This window comes from Acartia tonsa, chromosome 11, assembly GCF_053477335.1.
Source record: "Acartia tonsa isolate MP-2025a chromosome 11, ASM5347733v1, whole genome shotgun sequence".
Lineage (NCBI taxonomy): Eukaryota > Metazoa > Arthropoda > Copepoda > Calanoida > Acartiidae > Acartia > Acartia tonsa.
This window is the reverse complement of record NC_137270.1, coordinates 12,825,806-12,847,150: the sequence shown is the minus strand read 5'-3', so window position 1 is coordinate 12,847,150 and position 21,345 is coordinate 12,825,806. Positions and strand designations below refer to the sequence as shown.

At 31.9% G+C, this 21,345-nt stretch overlaps 1 protein-coding gene across 2 annotated transcripts in view; it reads left to right on the top strand.

The window, feature by feature from the left end:
- The window catches only part of LOC145331048 (uncharacterized), a 456,415-nt gene that overhangs the window by 173,831 nt on the left and 261,239 nt on the right, over positions 1–21,345 (top strand). The gene's annotated exons all lie outside the window — the stretch shown is intronic.

Genomic DNA, 21,345 nt, shown 5'->3' with positions numbered 1-21,345 from the left:
CCCTCATTGATTCCTCGAATCTTTCCTTAATATTCTGATGCGCGTCCAGGCTGTCAGGCACATACATTATGAGCGAATGTAAATTTAAAATAGAGGACTAGTGATTCTGAAATGCAATATAGTAAAGTTGATTTTATGAAAAAGACTGTACACACGAATATTTCTTTTTGTATTTTAAGCAACTATGGTTGAACCTCCTAACCATTAAACTTTGATTTATCATCTAAAAGTAAAATTCTTTAAGTTAAAGAATATGTAATTAATTTTACATGATTCAACGCTTGAAAATAGCTATCGTTAAGCTATTCAAACATTAAAACTTTGTTTTATTAGATTCAATTAAGTTAAAGAATATGTAATTAATTTTACATGATCCAACGCTTGAAAATAGCTATCGTTAAGCTATTTAAACATTAAAACTTTGTTTTATTAGATTCAATTAAGTTAAAGAATATGTAATTAATTTTACATGATTCAACGCTTAAAAATAGCTATCGCTGAGCTATCAAAAACATATTCATTATGATGTATCAAGCAATTAAAAACTTATGTACTAGCTAAATCTGAATATCTTCAATGATGTTTTAAAAACACTTTAGATAAAGCTAGCTAAATATAATTTTTGTAAGCGACCATTTTTTTTATAATATGGTTGAGTTACTCGTAACGTAAATAATTTATCGATTAGCGTCATTATAATTGAATTAAGTAAAAAGAAAATCTTATATTAAAACCTATAGTAAAATTGTTTTAGAAGATTTGAATCAGGACTCAAATAAGTTTTGATTATAAAAAGGGAACGCTGTAGTCAAAAGTTAAAACAAATAGAATGATGGAACATATCTGTGTCAATATAAGCTTTGTTTACGATGAACGAATTTAACTTTTGCAGACGGAAAACGTAAACAAAACAAGGTACGTCAATTTACTTGCTGACTCAGATATGTCCTATCAAAACTACAAATATTATATAGAACAAAATTGTCATATATTGAAGATGTACCCATATTGCTTCAAACCCACTTTCGTTTAAAAATACAGTGATAAAGGTCTTATCAACGAAGAAAAATAAGATTCTTGGGTCTTAAATAATGGCTAACGAATGCAATAATGAGCACATCAACAATCTATAACATAAAAACATTCATATAAAACAAACGGGTTACTATATTTTATCACTTTTATATAAATTCTCTTGGAATTTAGCGGTAAAATTAAACACTCGAACGCAAGCTCCGCTCGCAAAGACAATTATTATATAAATGAGCATAATTACTGGGCCGCCAGCTTTTTATAACCTCGCTCAAATCCAACCCCTATCACTTTTGACCGCCCAAACATAAACAAAGGGTTGACAACTTATTGTTACGTAAAATTTAATTACGGACGTCGAACGATATATTTTATAGATATTAAGTTTAAAAGGTACACTTAATAGCGACGTAATGTAAGATATTAGTCTTTAAAATGATTAAAATTTATTCATGTTAGAAATAACATAAATACAGCTAATACCAACAATGGTATAAACCATATGTACATATACAAAATATACAAACAAAGGGTTACCAACTTTTGTTAGTAAAATCTTATATTTTTACATATATACGAGTAATGTAACCAAAGAAAATAATACGATATGTAAATACTAATTGTACTTATACATTTTTATATAAACTATTGTTTATATTCAGGAAACAGTTATATTTAACAGAAATAGAGATAACTAACCAATCCATTATAGGTCTATCTGTAACGAAAGAATTTCTAGAATATCCCAGGGATAAAAGGATTAATAAAAGATTATTAAAACTTCTTTTGTTTAGATTACCATAGCCAGGATACCCCAAGGAACCGGTTGGAGCACGCGCACTAACTCTTTTTAGGATCTACCATGGACCAGCCTGGAGATAACCTAGATGATCATGGAGTATTGGAGCCCTACCACCACCCTACCTTGGACGGATTGCGGTTGTGTTCCTGTCAACACCTTGACACAATAGACGAGAACAACAACATCATCACCACACCTGAGTACGATGGATTCTCAGAGAACCTGTCCATCACCATCAGGAATTTCCTGTTAAATACAGCCCTGACTACCAGAGAAGATAGTAGAGTGGAGACCGATAGTGACACCAGCTCCAGCAGCACACTGTCCCTCTCTACCGATGACCTCAACCAACTCTACTATGACCTGGAAAATCACTCAATCACCTTGGACGAGAATGGAAACGAGGTAGCACAAGTGGACGCCCTTGGCTACATATCTACCTCACCCCCAACCTCAACCTACACTTCGAACGAGAGCACTTCACCACCTAGTTCATCATCAGAAGAAGCTGAACTATCCAGAACAACCAACGCAAAAACATTTATTGATGTGACAAAGTTAGATAAAACTAAACCCCTCAAGAAAAGAATGTATTCTATTTGGGAGGTTTATCATCTTGTATACCCAGCTATGAAGATACGCAAATCATACTTTCTTAATGGAAAGCGTATTTAACTTAGCTTGGAATACATTTATAGTTTAATATATATGCCTATATACTGGGACTACTAAACTTTTTCTTTTTCTCTTTTTTCTTTTTTAACAACTTACCCCCATTGGAGATGCGATCCTCAATTTTCAAATTCTTTGAACGTACATATGAGACTTTTACAGAAATGCTTCGCATCCACAACTATCTATCTATGCTTGATATAAAATCAACACTATATAGATCATATTATAAACCTTTGATTGACACGTGCCCTGCAATTAACTAGTAGCACTCAGGGGCAAGACACAATTACTTTAGCTAGGCCCAAGGCATTATTTGTATCAATTTATGCATTCATAGGCCTGTCTCTACCTATATGACACCATATATGGGTAACGAAAGCCTATTCATGGTAATCTGTATGTGATTTGCTAATAGTATATGTTTATTAAAGATATTATGTTTATAGTTAATGTAATCATATAAACAACCAGTACATATATGTATGCCTACAACTATGCCTGATTTACGTCACATATTAACACACAGATATTTAATTGCACAGACAAACACTAAAATCCTGGTCCAGAGCTAATGTTATAGCATGTACCTCTTGAATTTATTCAGTTATTTACTAACTCTCCTACCATCAACTTCTCTTTCTGGCTTTAAAAAGGTAATGACTTAGTTGTTTGGCATGCATTGTAGTTTAAATTTAGGCCCCTTAGTACTTAGCATGAATTGAGCTCAGGCCTTATGTTAGAACTCTAACACTTAGCACAATTCACTGCTTGGGACTTAGGGCACATTTCTGTCCTACTCTACTTATAATTTTTACACTTATCCTGTAAATATTTCCATACGTAACTTATGCACTTGTGATATAAATACACTTTATAAAAACATTTTCCTTCCTTAATACTCAATATACTTATATGATTCCGATCGAATATCAAAACCAACCATTTATTCTTAGGTTAAAGCAACATAATACTTCGCGTGGGTCTTTTGTTGAGCTTCCACCAGCTCAACCAAATTCGTATTATACTTGTGGGAATAGAGGGTTAAGCATTCTAAATAAGCGAACCGACGATGAGAATGTCTATGTGTATTGCATTAAAATTAGGTTTTAGTAGTACTCATAGAAGAGCGGTCTCCATACCTAAATATGGACAAACGCCCCATTCGCACACACAATCACATGAGATGATGAATTATTCTTTGCCTAAATACCAATATATGTAATCCTTTATTTTGCACTTATTAATTGTTAGGTTGCAAAATTATTTAATCGTCTTTAAACTCTCCCTCCATACATTAAGTTATACTTTGGTAGGCTTACAAATACAAATATTTAGTATTTTTTAACATCTTCATATATCCTAAAGTTAAAAATAATTTCAAAGTCTAATTATATTCCCATATTGTTATTTTATAAATTTTTTGTAAAAAAAATCAGTTACCCCGCAATTGTGCGAATTATAATTTTGCTATGGTTAAAAATAAATAATTGACAACAATATTAGAACACTATGTATGTGTGGGCTAATATTGAAGGTGGTATCCTGTGTATTAACCACACATAGTAGCAAAACATATTCTTGAAATTTAGCAAATTATTTTTATTGCATTCAGAAGTGGGCCAATGATAGAAAAATTAGCATTTAACAATAAAAATATTTTCTTTGTAGCTTAAAAGAACTAGAATGGAAATCAGTTTATCTTCAACTGAGTTACTCCTGTGGCTAAATAATAATTTAGTGGGAATGTAAGTATGTCCTGTCAATTGATCATGCATAGGGCCCGTTATATTGAGTAGCAGTGTTATAAAGTCAGTTTAATACGTAGACGTTAAGGGTTCGAGTCCAAAATTTGTATAGAACTGAAAGTGTACTTTTAAAAAAATTTGTTCGGGCTTTATTGGAATGTTAAGATTTCGCTTAGAACTGAACCCATTTAGTTCTATTTCTTAGGAAAGCTCAACCAAGGTCCAGAGTTGGTTTGAGGATATTTCTTTTTAAAATTTCAGCCTTTTTGTTGAATTCAGTTTTTCTCCACCATTCCTACTGTTTAGAAAAACTGAGCTCTTAAACATTAGGGGCGCAACTGCTATTTTTTTTTATATTGTAGAGTCTTCTAAAATCCGTTCATACGAAGAGTAAGGTTCTTGTCTATCCGCTAGGATCTAGCTAACCACTGTACCGATTAAATTCTTCATTTCGAGGAAGTTTTAACTTGGTCCTTGGCCAGTTTGTATATATTCTTTAAATTAAAAAACGTTCAACTATCTATCTATCTATCATTATAAAGTACATGAAAAGTATAAACCACGAAAAGTAATCTTGCTGACTTTACTATAAAGATATGTAAAATTTAATAAAAGTCTTACAATATATAAAACAAGGATGACATTATCCATAATATCAAGGCTTATTACGCAGTAAATATTAGATGTGGAGTAACAGCACTTTTAATATTCATTATTATTTAGAACTATTTAAAAATCATATCAATAAAGATTTTGCATTTGGACAAACTTACATTTTAAGACTTGATTGTGGAGATCCTTTACTTGCATAAGATATGAAAGTTTTAAATTGTAACACGTCTTAGGGGCTGCGATTCAGCCAATTAATTACATTTGAAATTAAATATTTTGTTGGCGTCGAGTTGGCATAAAACTTGGTTTTTATGTAGCTAAAGGGAAGTGGATAAGAAGGCGAGAAATGAGGGAAGAGGGTTGTGGGGATATTACAATTAGAATTGTTTGTCTGAATAACATTCCCTTCGGCACCTCGGGGCTAAAAAAATCTAGTTTTTTCTTATAATTGTACATTTTATATCCGCGGAAAGCTGTTTATAATACGATGCGAGAAATAACTATTAATCTACTGAAGGAAAAAATATCTAGCGATTTTAATCCATTTGAATAATGTAATGTTTTTTTCTATTTCAGGTATGTGTGTTAAAACTTAAATACATGGATAGATTAATAGAAGAATTTTTAATCGTCAAACAAATATTCATATATAAAAGTATCAGTATATCTAAACCATAATAATGAAGCTTCTTATGGGTACATCTTTATATCTTTTTCCAAAAGACGGACATACGACATTTTCTCGTTTTAAAGTAGCTTCGATAAAAAATTTCATTTTTAAAGCCTAGTCTAATAATAATGGTTATTTAATAAACGTGGATATTATGACAGTGGAAAATTGACGCCAATTTAGGTTGTTGACATTTATTGGTCAGGTCTTTTATTCAATAGGAGAGGAAAGGATGGGGTAAAGGATGTGATTGGATGGTATCGTCCTATTAGCCCGCTGCGAGTTTCACTTTATTAGAGAAAATAAAAATCTGGTGGTAACATCCAAGTAATAATATATCCATTCTAATAACTATATGCACATAAATAGCGACCACACACAACATTTTTAATTCAGGGATACAGGGATAGGGCAATAGAACATATATTAATCTACCCCCCCCCCTTAATATTGAAGATATGAAGATAAATCATATTTAAAATTTATTATTCTATCCCTGCAATCCTGACATGTGCCCAATTTAAATCCAATTTACGCTGAATTTTTGAATGAATTTTCTTTTGTGTTAAAAAACCTCACACATGCACACACAGACACACACACACACACACACACAGTATAAGGGTTGCCAAGTGTAAAACGAGCATACATATTAACTATTGTTTACTGTTTAATAATGTACTGTTTATTATACATTCAAAAGTGTTATGCTACGCTTTTAATGGATATTTTCGTCTTTGTTAGTAGCGCAGCTACTCTTGAATTTGGATAAATCCCAATGTTCGGCCAGCCGATTCTTTTTTCTCAGACAAACTTTCATTACGCAGTTCATTTAATAAAAGCTTCCCATAGTTTAAATTTGATAATTTTTAGCCTTATACAATTCTATTTACAATACAGCCTAGTTTTTCTTTCGTTTTTTTGGCAACCATTAATTTGAAATAAAACATTATAAAGAGGTGATTTAATGTATGAAAGTATCTTTAAAACAGATTTAGGCCTTGTAATTTCATTGTTGTTCATTGTTTTCTTTTCATAGTCGAGTGGTAGAAATAAATTTTAAATAAATATTAGTTATATTTATTAAATTCTATAGAACCTGAAATTTCATGTTGTTTGGTGCTTTATAATAGTTATGGGTTCTAGAATTAATGCAAGATGTGGTCATGTTTTTAGTGAGGGAGGGATTATTAAACTCTAAATTAACTTATACCCAAAGTTTTATCAACACAATCTCTTATTTTTGGGCTTTAAAACTTTGGGTACTTTTAATAAATATTAGGGAGTTTCAAATCTTTTCCAATAAATTAAATTTACAGAAGGGGTAATTTTGTTTATCATGATTTAGTTTGCACATTAAGATTTTATCCGCCGAAAGCTGTCTATAAATACTAAGCGATAAAAAAAAACTATTCTACCTCCCAACCGTTAATGTGATGTGATAAGATGTCAAGCGAAAATATATTTATCATTTTAAATTAAATTGATACCATACCCCATTAGAAATTGTTGAAATCATGAAGACTGTACAGTTTTGGTAGCGCAGCTACTCTATAACTATGTTGTGTTTGTTCTTATGTTAACCAAAATTACTTTTTCTTGGCTTTTGTTTAAGATAAACGAATGATTTTTTAAAGATTATTGTGACTATTCAACATATTTCCACAGGGATATAAAGGGATAAGACAATGGACGTTATATTGGTTTTGATCCTCATTCAAGATAAAAGGAATTACCTATCCTTAGTGGAAAAGTTTTAACATTACTAGCTTGTACCAACTTATAAGCCAACAAATAAGAAACCGTGCACTTTGGGTGCTAGTATAATTTACAGTGTAATGTCCTCTCCCTTCCAGCTTTTCTGAGATGTAAATTACTAGAAAGACACTCTTATGTCTTAAAACTCAACTTACTACTAATGCCTAGTGACATAGAGTTATTTTTTAATTAAGGTTTAAATAAAAATCTTAATAGCCATTTCAAAATTATTAAAATTCCCACTTCCCTTTCAACCCTTTAATTAGAATGCAGGGATAGCCTAATGAAAGATAAATTGACTTTTTCTAAAATCAGATTGCACATGCACATTACTTTGTAGATTAAAATGTAGGGGGTATAGGTTAATTAATCCTACATGTTCCTATCCCTTATGTAGTTACAGGTAGGGATGAGACAATGTAATGTAAATTTTACTGTACCTAAAGTTTTATAAACAAATTCTCTAATTCGTGTTCACATTAGCCAATCGTACATTATCTTATCAATCAAGATACCTCAATGATTGATACATATGTTTTTCCCCAATAAAATACATCATTTAAAAGATATATTTATATTAACTTTCAATGTCTTATCCTTGTATGACTGAATGTTTGGACGTAATTTTGATGAATGAATAGTTTGGGGACAGAGAAAATTATTCAGAGATTTTATTCGATACGAATCACCCTCAAAAACTTAGATAATACAAAAATACATCCCCAATGATATTAATCAAAATTACCTCTTCTCTAGGTGAAAGTTTTTGGTTGAAAAGTTTGGACATTTCTAGTTTTGAACCAAACAATTAAAAATCTATAAAAAGTACAAACAGGATTACGTGGTTATAAACTATGGGTACTGGAGTAATTAACATTCCAATGTCCCGTCCCTCCCTCATAATTTATTGCAAGTCGAAACAAAGCACCAAGGATTGAAGTAGATACAGAGAGAAAACTAGATAAATTTTTTTTACATGATTAAAACGGCCTAATATCTATCCCTATTCCTTATCCCTAATTTGTGACTAATTTTTCAACCTAATCTTTATAATTAGGCTATTCATATGTCCCTATACATTTTATAGTAGATTTTTTATAATAGACAATTTTTCGAACAAAACAACAAATACTTGGCTTTAATGTCCCTATTTTAGTTTTTTTAATGGCTTAACTCATGTATGATGCTATTTTAATCGCTTATCATAATGTTTCTGTATAATTTTAATGATACGATACTTTTTTATTACATTTTTAAATTGGAGCGTTGTGGTAAGGGGTAAAATGCAGGATTTTACATGAAAGAAGGTGTATTAACTTTTTTACTTTTTGTTGAAGATAGCTAGCCGGTTCTTTTAGTAAGTAGTAGATGTAAATTTTTTCATAGAATTCAGATATGCAATCGGTTTTTTTGTAGACCTCTTATTTTTTAAGTAATTTAAGTTTTTAAAAAAAAATTAAGTCGATTTTAAGGTACTAAAACGCAACAAAAAAAAGGAAAAAAATGGCTATTATGAACAAAAATAGTAAGATCTTTAATTTGACACCTTACTTTTTGAATTTTGTCAGGTAATTATTGAAAAAATTGATTTTTTTAAACCCACGAGAATAAAAACTTTGAACTTAATTTTATCATTTCATAGGTAAAAAAAACATGCGTTCATATATACCTTTAGAATCAGAAAAATATTACGAATCCATTGTAAGCAAAATTGAAAAAAAGTAAAAAAATACAAAATGAAAAAATGGCCTATTGTATTTTGTTGTACAGGCAACACTTTTGTCATCCCCTAGTTACCCCCTTTTTACCCCCTTCCCATTTTCATTCTCAATTCAAAAAATAAGGTGGTTGCCTGTATAATATAATATAATATTTTCATATAATTCCTTTTATTGTAGTTTATAAACTATATTGTAAACTTTTTATTTCAATTTTGCTTAGAATGGATTTGTAATATTTTTCTCATTCTAACAGTATATATAACGCCTATTTCTTATACCTTGGTAATGATAAAATTTAGTTCAAAGTTTTTATTCTCGTGGGTTTAAACAATTACTTGACAGAATTGAAAAAGTAAGGTGTCAAATTAAAGATCTTACTATTTTTGTTCATAATGGCCATTTTCTTTCTTTTTTTTGTTGCATTTTAGTACCTTAAAATCGACTTAATTTTAAAAAAAAAACTTAAATTACTTAAAAAATAAGAGGTCTACAAAAAACCGATTGCGTATCTGAATTCTATGAAAAATTTTACATCTACTACTTACTAAAAGAACCGGCTAGCTATCTTAAATAAAAAGTAAAAAAGTTAATACACCTTCTTTGAATAACTATTCCTTTCATTACTGAAAACTTTATTAGGCCAATGGAATAATTGCTTTTTATAATACAATCTATAAAATCCTCTCTGTAGTCCGTCTTTTGTCATGTAGATAATTTTAGTCAAAAATCAAAACTGGGATGATTATGTACAAAGGCAACTTAGCAAACATGCTAGATAAATATGAGCAAGAATTGACAAAAGCCCCCAAAGTTATTAAGTTAACAAACAAGAGAAAATGTTTATAAAAAGCTTTGAGGACAAATATATTTAATTTACAGTCCTTTTTTTATTTGAGCTACACAAAATCATAAGAAAATCGTCTTGTCGAAAATGCCAGCGACAACTAATTTTATTAGATGAAATAGTTCAATGATTCTTATAATGTTATAAAGATGTTAGAATGTCGATTTCATATCAACAATAAACACTTATTAAAAACCCATACAGTCGACAGAATGCTTTCAGTTTGTATATGAGAGAAACCAACACACGGACAAATTAAGTTAAAAAAATGCTACGCTACGAAAAAAGTGAACAAAGGGCATTGAAAAACGGTAATATCCTAAATACCAAAACTACCCTGAAATTTTTCAAAATCCTATAATTAGTCAAAATAGATAGAATGGGGTAAGGTCAATGAAAAATAAATAAATCTCCCTCAGAAAGCATGAGAAAAGTCTAATTTATTATAATAAATATTTCCTATTTGAAAATTTAAACATTAAAAGAAATAATTTTGTGTAAAAATTGGTAAAATATTGAAATACTTGAAATTTTACATTTTCTGTGAAATTCTCGACAAAGGAAGTTTTTTTTTCCAAGGGTCGGGGGAATATGTGATCGCTTTGAATAAGAGGCGTGCAGATGGGGGCGGGGGCTTCATATGGTTGAATTCAGCCCCTTAAGTGTCATACCTCTTACACCCCTTTCATAGACGTCCAAGGGGGGGAGGGGGGGGGGGGTAATGGGGTAATTACCTCCCCCCCAAAAAAAAATTTTGGATTTTTAATTTTTACCCCTCCCCCCCCAAATAAAAAAAAAATGCCTCTATGAAATAAAGATTACCCCCCCCAAAATGAGCTTCGGCACCCCCAAAATTTTTATTTTCAAAATTTTACCCCCCCTAAATAAAAAATCTTGGACGCCCCTGACTCCCTTATTTCACCTACACCCCTATAATACACCCTCATAAACAGCCATTGAGAGGGTGTCATTTTACCAATAATAGAACGCTTTTTTACTTTTCTGTTTATGTCATCATCATCATTGCCTTTTAGTTCTCGGCAGAACATAGGCCATGCACAATGGTTCTCCAATCTTCCTTTTTTTGGGCACGTTTTGAGGCATTGCTGAAAGATGAAATTTTCTTTTCTTTCAGTTCACTTAAGAGTTCCCTCCTCCAGGTTGTTTTTGGTCTACCTGGTTTCCTCTTTCCTACGTGGGGGTTCCAAGTCAAGGCTTGATTGGTTATGTCATCATGCCCTTTCCTTAGAGTGTGCCCCAGCCATCTCCATTTTCTCTGTTTTATTGTCAGTTTAATGTCTGACATATCAATGCGCTCTAGAAGCTCAGCATTTGTGATCTTATTTGGCCAAAAGATCTTGTGGATTCTCCTTAGACATTTATTGACATATGTCTGTAGCTTGGAGACCACTGCTGTGTTTAGGAACCAAGTTTCAGCCCCATACAGCAAAACAGAGAGAACATTTGACTTGAACAGTCTTAACTTGGTCTTTATGGAGATGTTGTTGGAATTCCAAATTTTGTTCAGGCTGGCAAAGGCTGTCCTAGATTTGTTAATTCTAGCTTTAACATCTGTTAAAGTGCCTCCAGCTTCATCAATTTTACTTCCAAGATACTCAAAACAATCTACATCCTCAAGAATTTGGTCACCAATAGTAATTGGTTCTTGGGAATTTGCATTTAATCTGAGTATTTTGGTTTTAGGAACATTTATTTCTAGTCCAACTTTCTTGGAAGTTTCAGCTATCCTGTTAGTCCTTCTTTGCATTTGACTTCTATTGCTTGTTAACAAAGCGATATCATCAGCAAAGTCCAGATCTCCTAAATATTTGGGATTGCCAAATAGCTCCCAACGAATGCCATCATTACTTTCACAGTTCTTCATGATCCAGTCAATGGCAAGGAGGAAAAGGAAGGGAGAAAGAAGGCATCCTTGTCTGACGCCTGTAACAATCTCAAAAAAGGTTGATAGTTTACCTTTATACATTACATTTCCACCTCCTTTATGATAGATAGCTTTAATGATATTGATTATCTTTTCTGGAATGCCATAGTGTCGGCAGATTTTCCAGAGAGATCTTCTGTCTAAAGAATCAAATGCTTTTTTGTAGTCAATGAAGTTTACAAAAAGCTCAGAGTTCCATTCCTTGGATTACTCTATGATGATTCTTAGAGAGGTTATCTGATCAATAGTGGAACGGTTTGGTCTAAATCCAGCCTGATTAGGTCTTAGCTTTTCATTAACCTTCTTCTTTATTCTATTAAGAAGAATCTTACTAAGGATACGGCCAGGTACTGAAAGGAGCATTATCCCTCTGTAGTTTCCACATTGGGTCAAGTCTCCTTTTTTGGCTAGTATTGAGATATGTCCATTCTTCCAGTCCTCTGGGCATAACTCATCATTCCATATCTTTGTGATCAGAGGTAGGAATGCCTCAGCAGATGTATCTAGGTCTGCTTTTATGACCTCAGCTGGGATGTTATCAGGTCCAGCGGCCTTGTTATTTTTCAAACTTTTAATGGCCTCCTTGATTTCCAATAGATTTGGCGCTCGACAGTCAATGTCAAGTGCATCTGAGGGTGGAATCTCAGTTTCTTCCTCTGGAACTGGAAGATTCAGCAGTTCAGTGAAGTGCTCTGCCCATCTATTTAGAATATCTTCATCAGTTTTAAGGAGTGAACCATCCTTGTCCCTGATGTGTGATCCTGATTTGTGTACTTTACCTGCAATGCTCTTAGTAATCTCATAGACATCTTTCATTCTATTTTGATTAAAAGCATTTTCTGCTTGCATAGCAAGTTTTTCCAAGTGTTCTTTTTTGTCAATTCTGACACTTCTTTGGATTTCCCTGCTGAGCATTTTATACAGGTCTTTATCTTCTGGAGAGTTTCTGGAGAGTGTCTTTTGTCTTACCTCTCTTCTTTGATCCATGAGATCAATGGATCTTTGAGTTATCCACGGCTTTTGGTTAGCCTTTTTAAAACCTAATTTTTCTTGGCTAGTATCATTATAAACTTTTTTGATACCTTGCCAAATATCTTCAACTCCATCATCCTCTTGAAGAGTCAACAACTCAAATCTGTTCTTTAGAGTGAGCTTAAACTCTTGTAGCTTTTCAGAGTTTTGAAGGGTTGTTAAATTATACTTTTTCCTGGGGTTAGGCTTTGTGTCCTGCTTTTTAAATCTAAGCCGAACTTTAGAAGATAGAAGATAATGGTCTGAATTAACATCAGGTCCTCTTTCAACCCTGACATCAAGGAGAGAACCTTTAAAACGTCTAGATATACAGATGTGATCTATCTGATTAAAGGTTCTTTGATCTGGTGATCTCCAGGTGGCAGTATGAATCTTCTTGTGTTTAAAGATGGTTCCACCAATGACAAGTTTGTTTTCAGTACAAAAACTTACAAGTCTATCACCATTGTCATTTTCCTTGCCATTACTTAAGCCTAGGCCATATCTGCCCATGACTTCTTCTAAATTCTCATTATTACTCCCCACTTGAGCATTGAAATCACCTAGGAGCATGGTCAGGTCCTTTTCTTTATGACCATTCTTAAATACAGAGTCAAGCTGGTCATAAAATTCGTTTTTGACCTCTGTATCTGCTTGTTCTGTAGGAGCATATGCTACTATTATTCTCAGATTGATGTTTTTATCTGAGGATTTGAAGTAAGCCTCCATGATTCTTGGACCATGGGGTTGCCAACTGATCATGGCCTGCTCTGCTTGCTTGGTCAGCATAAGAGCCACCCCTTGGTTATGTCCTAGATCCTCATTCATATGGCCTGAGTAAAGTATTTTCAAGCCAGAATGATGTTTAAACTCTCCATTATTTGTCCACCTTGATTCGGTGATAGCCAGGATATCAACCTTGGCTTTAAGCATTTCTCGGCAAATGTTTTCTGTCTGGCCTGACTGAAACATTGTCCGAACATTCCAGGTGCAAATTTTTGCTGGTCTGCGGGAATTCAGAATCATCCGCCTGACTGGTCCTTTAGCGGTTTCCCAGCCAAACATCATATTGTTGTTTCCAACCTCTACTTCGTTCCCGAGCCCAAAGTTAAATTGGTCTTTACTTTGTGCAGATTGAACGTGAGCAGATTTTTTCTAGGGAAGGATTGTTAGCCCCACCCAAACCCCCTGAACTGGGGGAAGTGACCAGAATTCAGTCTGGCATCTACCCTATGTTTATGTAGGTAAGAAGATCTATGCCCCCCTTGTCCTTAAAATAACACCCCTCTTGTTTGTTATAAGTGTTACACCCCCTCCCCTAAAGCTTGTAAGTATCAAAACTTTGGCGAAACCCTGTGCACACAACTGAGTTGAATAATTTTACATTTATGTGTTTTTTCATGTGTTTATTATCTTTCTATCAACTTTTAAATTTTTTTCTAGTAAGAAGAGTGGAGTGTGGTGGGAGGTTAAAACATTACAAAAAGTCGATATTTAGATTAAATTCTATTTGAATTGTCTAATATTTCTATAAGTTTCTAGTTTGTTTTACTCTTTTCTATACATTCCACCTTAAAACATTTCTCACTTTTTATCCGTTTTCATAAATTTACCGATTCCTTTACCCAATAGATTTTGAAATTTCGTTGAAATGATCATTTTATTTAATTTTTCCCTCATTTAAATCTCATTTTTTTATATTCATTGTGAACTTTTTTCTTTTGAGTAGAGCAACTTCAATACTAATAGGGTCTATTTGTTCTTCTTGGTGATTTTAAATAATTATTGATATGTTTTTTTTCATTAGAATATTGTTAGATTTTATTGGTTTAATTATTAAATTAAAAAGAAAATATATTGAGTTTATTGTTTTATCAACATACGACTAAATTAAGTTATTATGCCATTTTATATTGTAGATATAGTATTCTAATAGCAATCCTTACAGTTTTAACTGTTTTGAAGTAATTGTTACTATATTTCCCACTCAAAAATGAATTGTGATTTTTAAATCATTATGTATATGTTTTTTCGCTCTTTAATTTTTTCACTTTTGATATAAGACAGGACAGGACATATACTCAAAGATTTTAATTGAATGTAATCAAGAAATATTGTCTACATATTTATGATGGAAGGGGAGGGGAGGACTGGACTGTAAACTCGTTCTGTCATTAGTAGGCTGATAAGTACTGATAACCTAACCTAACCTGACCTAAAGCAAAAAGATACTTTGTTCGAAGGCTCAGATATAATTCCATATTTCATTATTTAATCCCTGTATATCTGGTTAGTTTGGCCTGTGAGCATACATTCTCTAAATAGGTAAACAAACATTACATGATTAAAATTAATTCAAATTGCCCCAAAAAAGTTCCTTGCCCTAATGTTTCAGTGTATAATAGATGATAATGACTATTATCTCAATATGTCGACAGGGAAGCAAGGGTTGACCATTTGGAAATAAATGGCATTTTATAATAAAAATAATCTTTCAAACCACTTAAAATTGTAATCACCAAAGAAAAAAGCACAAAATATTTTTGATGGTAAATAAGTAAAAAGTACAGTTTTATACAGAAAACGTCTGTAAAAACTCTCCTAATGTGGGGGGGGGGGAGATTGATTTATCTTCCTATTATTTATCCTTCCATCTCTGGTCAATATTTTTGCACCCATAGGCTAACCCTTTCGACACACTAGCTAAACAAGAACAAACTTTCATCGTTTTAGGACAGACTATTTTGTTTATATGTTTTAAAGATAAAACTAAATCTATCCTTTTTATACTTTTATGGTTTGCATTTATCTTTGGTAGATGATTAATATTGGAGGGAGAAAGGGTTGTAAAAACAACTGTAATATCTTCTTCTTTTATATTATTCACAAAAGTGGAAGGATATCGGATTTCGATTAAATTTAGAACTACAGGGTGTTTCAATAGAAACGTTTTTTTTTCAAATCTTAATTATGCATAGAAAATATAACAATTATATAAAATGCTTTATATATTTGGAAAACCTATTTTGGGACATTTATGTTTCAAATATTTGAAAATAATTTTTTTCAATAAATCATGCCTTAAAAACCGGTTTTTCCAAGGGCCTTATTTTTGAAGATTTAGGGATTTCAGGTTGTGGAAAAAATGTTCACATTTTTAAAATTAAAATTGCGCGGCTTGTATTAAGAGTAGAAAAACGCCATGCATATCGTTAGAATTGTCATAAACTCTATTTTTTGGAAATATAAGTGCCATTTTTGTGCTATTTGTAGTTTAGGAGCTACGTTGAAAATTGTGAGAAAGGTTGAAAAGTTTTAAGTAAGTTGGAACATTTTATCACGTAGCTCCTAAACTACAAATAGCACAAAAATGGGAATAGAGGGAATTATGAAATAAAAATTTAAATTACATCTGTTTTTAGTGCTCAGGAATAGAGAGAATTATGAAATAAAAATTTAAATTACATCTGTTTTCAGTGCTCAGGAATGGAGGGATTTGTCAATAGGGGATAGATTAGGTTTTATTTTTTTTTTGTTGTTTTTAACATATCAACATATGTAAAAGATGTTGCCTTAAATATTAAGAAACGATAAATGGATGTGAAATATTCGAAACACAAAGCTTTAGGAAATACTTTCAATTTAGAAAATTTATCTTTAAATGACCTATCCCTGTATCCCTGATTTTACTAGATGAATTAGGACAAATGCAACTCTATAATTCACATACGGAAATGAATTAAAACATAGACTAAAAGTCTATTTAGATTACAATCACGATAATGTCTTAAATCAAGAAAAAGCTTATGTCCCGTCTCAGTTGGAAGCTTAAATATTGTGGTGAACTAGCCCTATGGGCCTCTCTTAACTCAACCTTAACCTAACCTAACCTAAGTAACCTATGATAAGAACCAAAATTACGTGGAGATACTATAAAACCTAAGTTAATTATCCAATAAAAATTTCTAAATTTCACCTTTAAAAAATCTTGGAAAATAAATTCAAAAAAATCCTCTAAGTGAAATTTAATCTGTGGCAATGTTGAAAAATATTATGAATATGCACTTCATAATCAAACGTACATATAAACACATTATTTTTTATGCAATTTTTTATGAGAATACAGGGAAAGGTGATATGAAGATTTTTAGGCAATTATACTATTAAATCAGGTAGAGATGGGACATTAGAATGTTGATTATACTGGTTCCCATAGTTTTATGAATAAATTATCTTATCTATTGTCTTAAAAACTTTGGGTACTTTTATGATTCATTGATTGGTTGATGTTAAAACTTATCAACCAATAATTTCAGTAAACATAAAGTGTTATGTTTGATTTTGGAGGTATTCGTTCTCTTTTTACTTTTTTTTAATAATGACATATTTCGACTTTGGCATGTTATCAATTTATGTCAGAAATTTAAGGATAGGTCATTGTAAGTATAAAATGATCATTTTCTAATTTTTAATGGACGTAAAAGAATGAAGAAAGAGCATTGAAAAACTAAGAAATTTTGTTTATGGGGTGGCGGAGGAGAATTAATTTATCTTTCATTATCCTATTCCTGCCTCCCAGAATTTTATGTAAATGATTTGGCAGCATATAGTTCTAAATTAAGATATCAACAATAAACAAAAAATTCTTAGTTTTTGAAAATCAAATGCATTTGGCGATTTGAATCTATTTAAATTTAGTAATGTTTGTGTAGAATTTATATATTTATTTCATCAATTTCAATCCACTTTTTGTCATCTTTGTTTTAATTTATCCAAAATGTTAAATATTTTATAAGATATCCACAACAGTTTTATACTTTTGAGGAAAGTCGATCGCAAAATATTGATATTTAAAACACGTATTATCGTATTGATTAAGAATTCAGTAGCAAGGCTTATTATGAGGCTACCCACTGGGAGACATACAGAACCCATACCATTAATAGCGAGCTTCAACAACCTATAAGTAGGCCATTATTAGCAGCGATACTACTTTTAAACACCTAGTTTGTCTGTATGTCTTACCAAAATAGCTATACCGACTTTTAAACTACCTTATAGACATAGGGACCCTATACCATTCAACAACCTGAAAGTAGGCCATTATTAGCTGCGATATTACATCAAAACAACTAGTTTGTCTGTATGTTTTGCTTGAAAAAACTTTGGTAACTGGACAAAGTGCCTTAAAAATCAACCATGTGTCGTCATAAAAATGAGTGATTGTCCATCTCTTTTTTAGGGGTTTTCTTTCCCACTTCTCCTCTCATCTTCCTCATTTTTATAACATCAAATGGCTGATTTTTGAGACACTTTGTAATTGAAGCAAAAACGGCTTGAAAAAGAATGCGTTTCAGTATTTTTTAGGCACCTCTCAAAATGCATCTGGATTTACCTAAATTTAGATGGCTTCTGGTGCCCGCCAGGATCGATGGAGCCAAAAAAATTGAAACTAAAAGTTGCAAAGTTTTGACATTGAAAAGTCAATGCCCCGCCCGGAATATGGTCAAAAATCATTAATCATGGATTTTTGTATTTACAATTTGCTTCTCATGTGAAATATCATCCTTGTTAGATGAAAAGGTTGGGTTATTAAAAGTGAAAAATGTTTTGAGCTTAGCCACCTACGTGGCCAGGAATTATGTTTTTTTTTATTTCCTATAATTAGCAGGGATACAGGGATAGGCCAATGAAAGGATAAAACATAAGGGTAGTCTTAGTTGTATATAAAAGAAGGGGAAATATTAACTTTAAAAAATATTCGAAACCTGAAAAAGAGGAGATATGAATACTTCTTGTATTAACATTACTTTAATTCTTAGGACGAATAATTTTTATTTTTCACTTACCTATCCCTCTATCTCTGAATATTACTACATTTGATTGGATGTTTTGGTTGTTTCCTTTAATTAAAAGCCTTGTTAATTCTTAAATGATGCTATTGGCTTTGGCCCTTGCATCTAGTAGCGAGTATGGCAATTAACAAGGGTGGTCATGACCAACACAATATCAATATGCCGTTAAAAAAGTTAATTTGCCTTATTTTTGCGTGGATAAAATGACCAGTATTATTAGGTATTAGTACCAGTATCAACCCTACAAGGTTGTCGACGGGAGATGGCTAAAGAAGTATTTACCCCTACCCAAAAACAAATTTGAATTTGAAAAAATAAATTAAAAAAATTGGGGGGGGGGCAAGGAAAATTTTTTTGGGGTGGGGGATTGTGCTCGACTATGCACTGTGAAGGAAACCGCAAAAAACATTGATTTAATAAAAAATTTAAATTAATCTCTGAAAAATATTTGACAGATTTCACTATCCTGTCACAGGAGTTTATGTTGACAAACAAGGAGGGTTATGGTCATAAGTAGCGGAGCTTAGATTTTACAAGATAATACTATAATACCAGGCATTTTAAGTGACAAAAACAATAAATTTTTGTTCACCCCCAATTAGGCTAAGTAAAGTTACTCCTTCTGTAGATTGAAATTATTGTTAGAAAAGGCATGATACTGCTAGTCTTAAAGTCAACGAATGAGAGAACGTGCAAAGTATTTGGCAGAAGATTATTTTTTTCTGCCATTGCCCTAGTTAAAACATACTCATAGGAATGTGTCAATATGAAATAATTTAAACTTTCTTCCATTTTTAAATTTTAAAAGAAACCTTACTTTGTATTAATCTAACCATAAGAACAACGAATGTCCGTTTTTTTAGGAAGAATATTATAGAGTAGCTTCTTTAAAGAGAAAAAAAATTTGGTATGACCAAAGCAATGGCGACTTAGTTATTTAATGCAAATATTTGACAAATTCTTTGCAATCCCGCAGGGTTTAAAGGGTTAGGTAAATTAGTAATAAAAGTACATGTTAACCATACAAAACCTTAGCAATACAATTAGATTGTTAATTCTTTTATTTTATGCCCTTAATCTGAAATAAATATGTTAAAATATATATTATTGTTTTTCTGATACATAAGAAACCTAATATTGCAGCACTTAAGATTTAACTAGGGGGAAAGGGGACAATGGCTAAAAAATTGCGGATTCTTTTATCAAATCATGATTGGTTGGTTTAAACTTTTCCACGAATGATTGTTTTGATACAGATATTATTTAATTTTAATTAGGATTGTACATCAATTCATCGCCCTTTGCCTTATCCAATAAGATCCTTGGGTTTAAAACAAGGTTTAGGCTAGGACTCAAACTCATTTACCTCCCTGATAATTATATAAGAGTTCCTTTATTCCATAAAATCCATCAAATGACATTTTATCATGGGGTATAAATGCCAAATTATTGGGTGGATCAACTATTTAGCCAGAGAGACGTTAAGATCAGTAAAAACTCGTTGATTTTTCCTTGTTAAATCTCTCTCTCCTTCTCATTAATAATTCAATATAAATTATACTTTTTCGGATCGATGTCTATCCATATCCATTACCTTTACCTACCCTCAATTTAAATTAAAGAGTAGCTATGCTTTTTGAAAATGTCATATCTTTGAAAAGTTACTCTTTTTTGCAATATTTATTACAGGGAAGTAAGTGATAATTCAATTGACAACCACATCCCTTCCTAACATTTACGAACTACCAGAGGCATAACTTTACCAATAAATATCAATGAGAGGGAAAACTAAACACCCATTGTCCCATCCCTGTGTACATGCTTTTTATTTGCATTGACTATTTCTAATCCGCAGCAGATTAAACCTAATCTTTTGCTTCCCCTAATATTTCCATGACAATATTGCCGTTAAAATCAGGGCTCGGCAGCCGCCTGTAAGCCTCAAGGAAGTCAACTTTTTACAAAATTGACATAAGTATGGAAATACCTCTTTTCAAAAAAAAAATTCAAAGCATCCAAACGAGTTTAAGTTTAAGGCTAAGTTGGGGGTGACGCACGGCTGCCGAGCCTTGGTTAAAATGCAAAATAGTCTTTAAGAAACTAGACGTTTGTATGCTAATCTTTTTTTTTTTCATCGGAAAAAGATCAGGTCGATAAAATTTCAGTAGTCGATATAATTGATTTAATTGATTTTTTCTAACATAGCATATCATACTAGTTATTTCTCGTATCGTATTATAAACGGCTTTCCGCGGATATTGAATGTACAATTATAAGATTAAAACTAGTTGATTTTATGATTGTACATTTCTATATTCGTAGAAAACTGGATATAATACGATGCTAGACATAGTTTTTTCGTATTCATGAGAACCGGTTCCTATCCACAGGATTCAAATGAATACGAGAAAATAAATTCTTTGATTACAGTACCTTTCTCTTTTGGTCCTGGTTTACTTCTCTAGTATTATTGTCACATGCCTGAAAGAGTAGCAGTAGAAACTTAGAATTAGACAATTAGACAATTGAATTATTATAGCTATAGGTGAGCTTCGCTGATAAAAATCAAAATTGTAAGCAGGATTTAAAAATCTAAATTTTATATTGTGCTACATTACAATAAATACCAGGGACAGAGGAACACCACTATGGATAATATTTTTGACAGTCTGTAT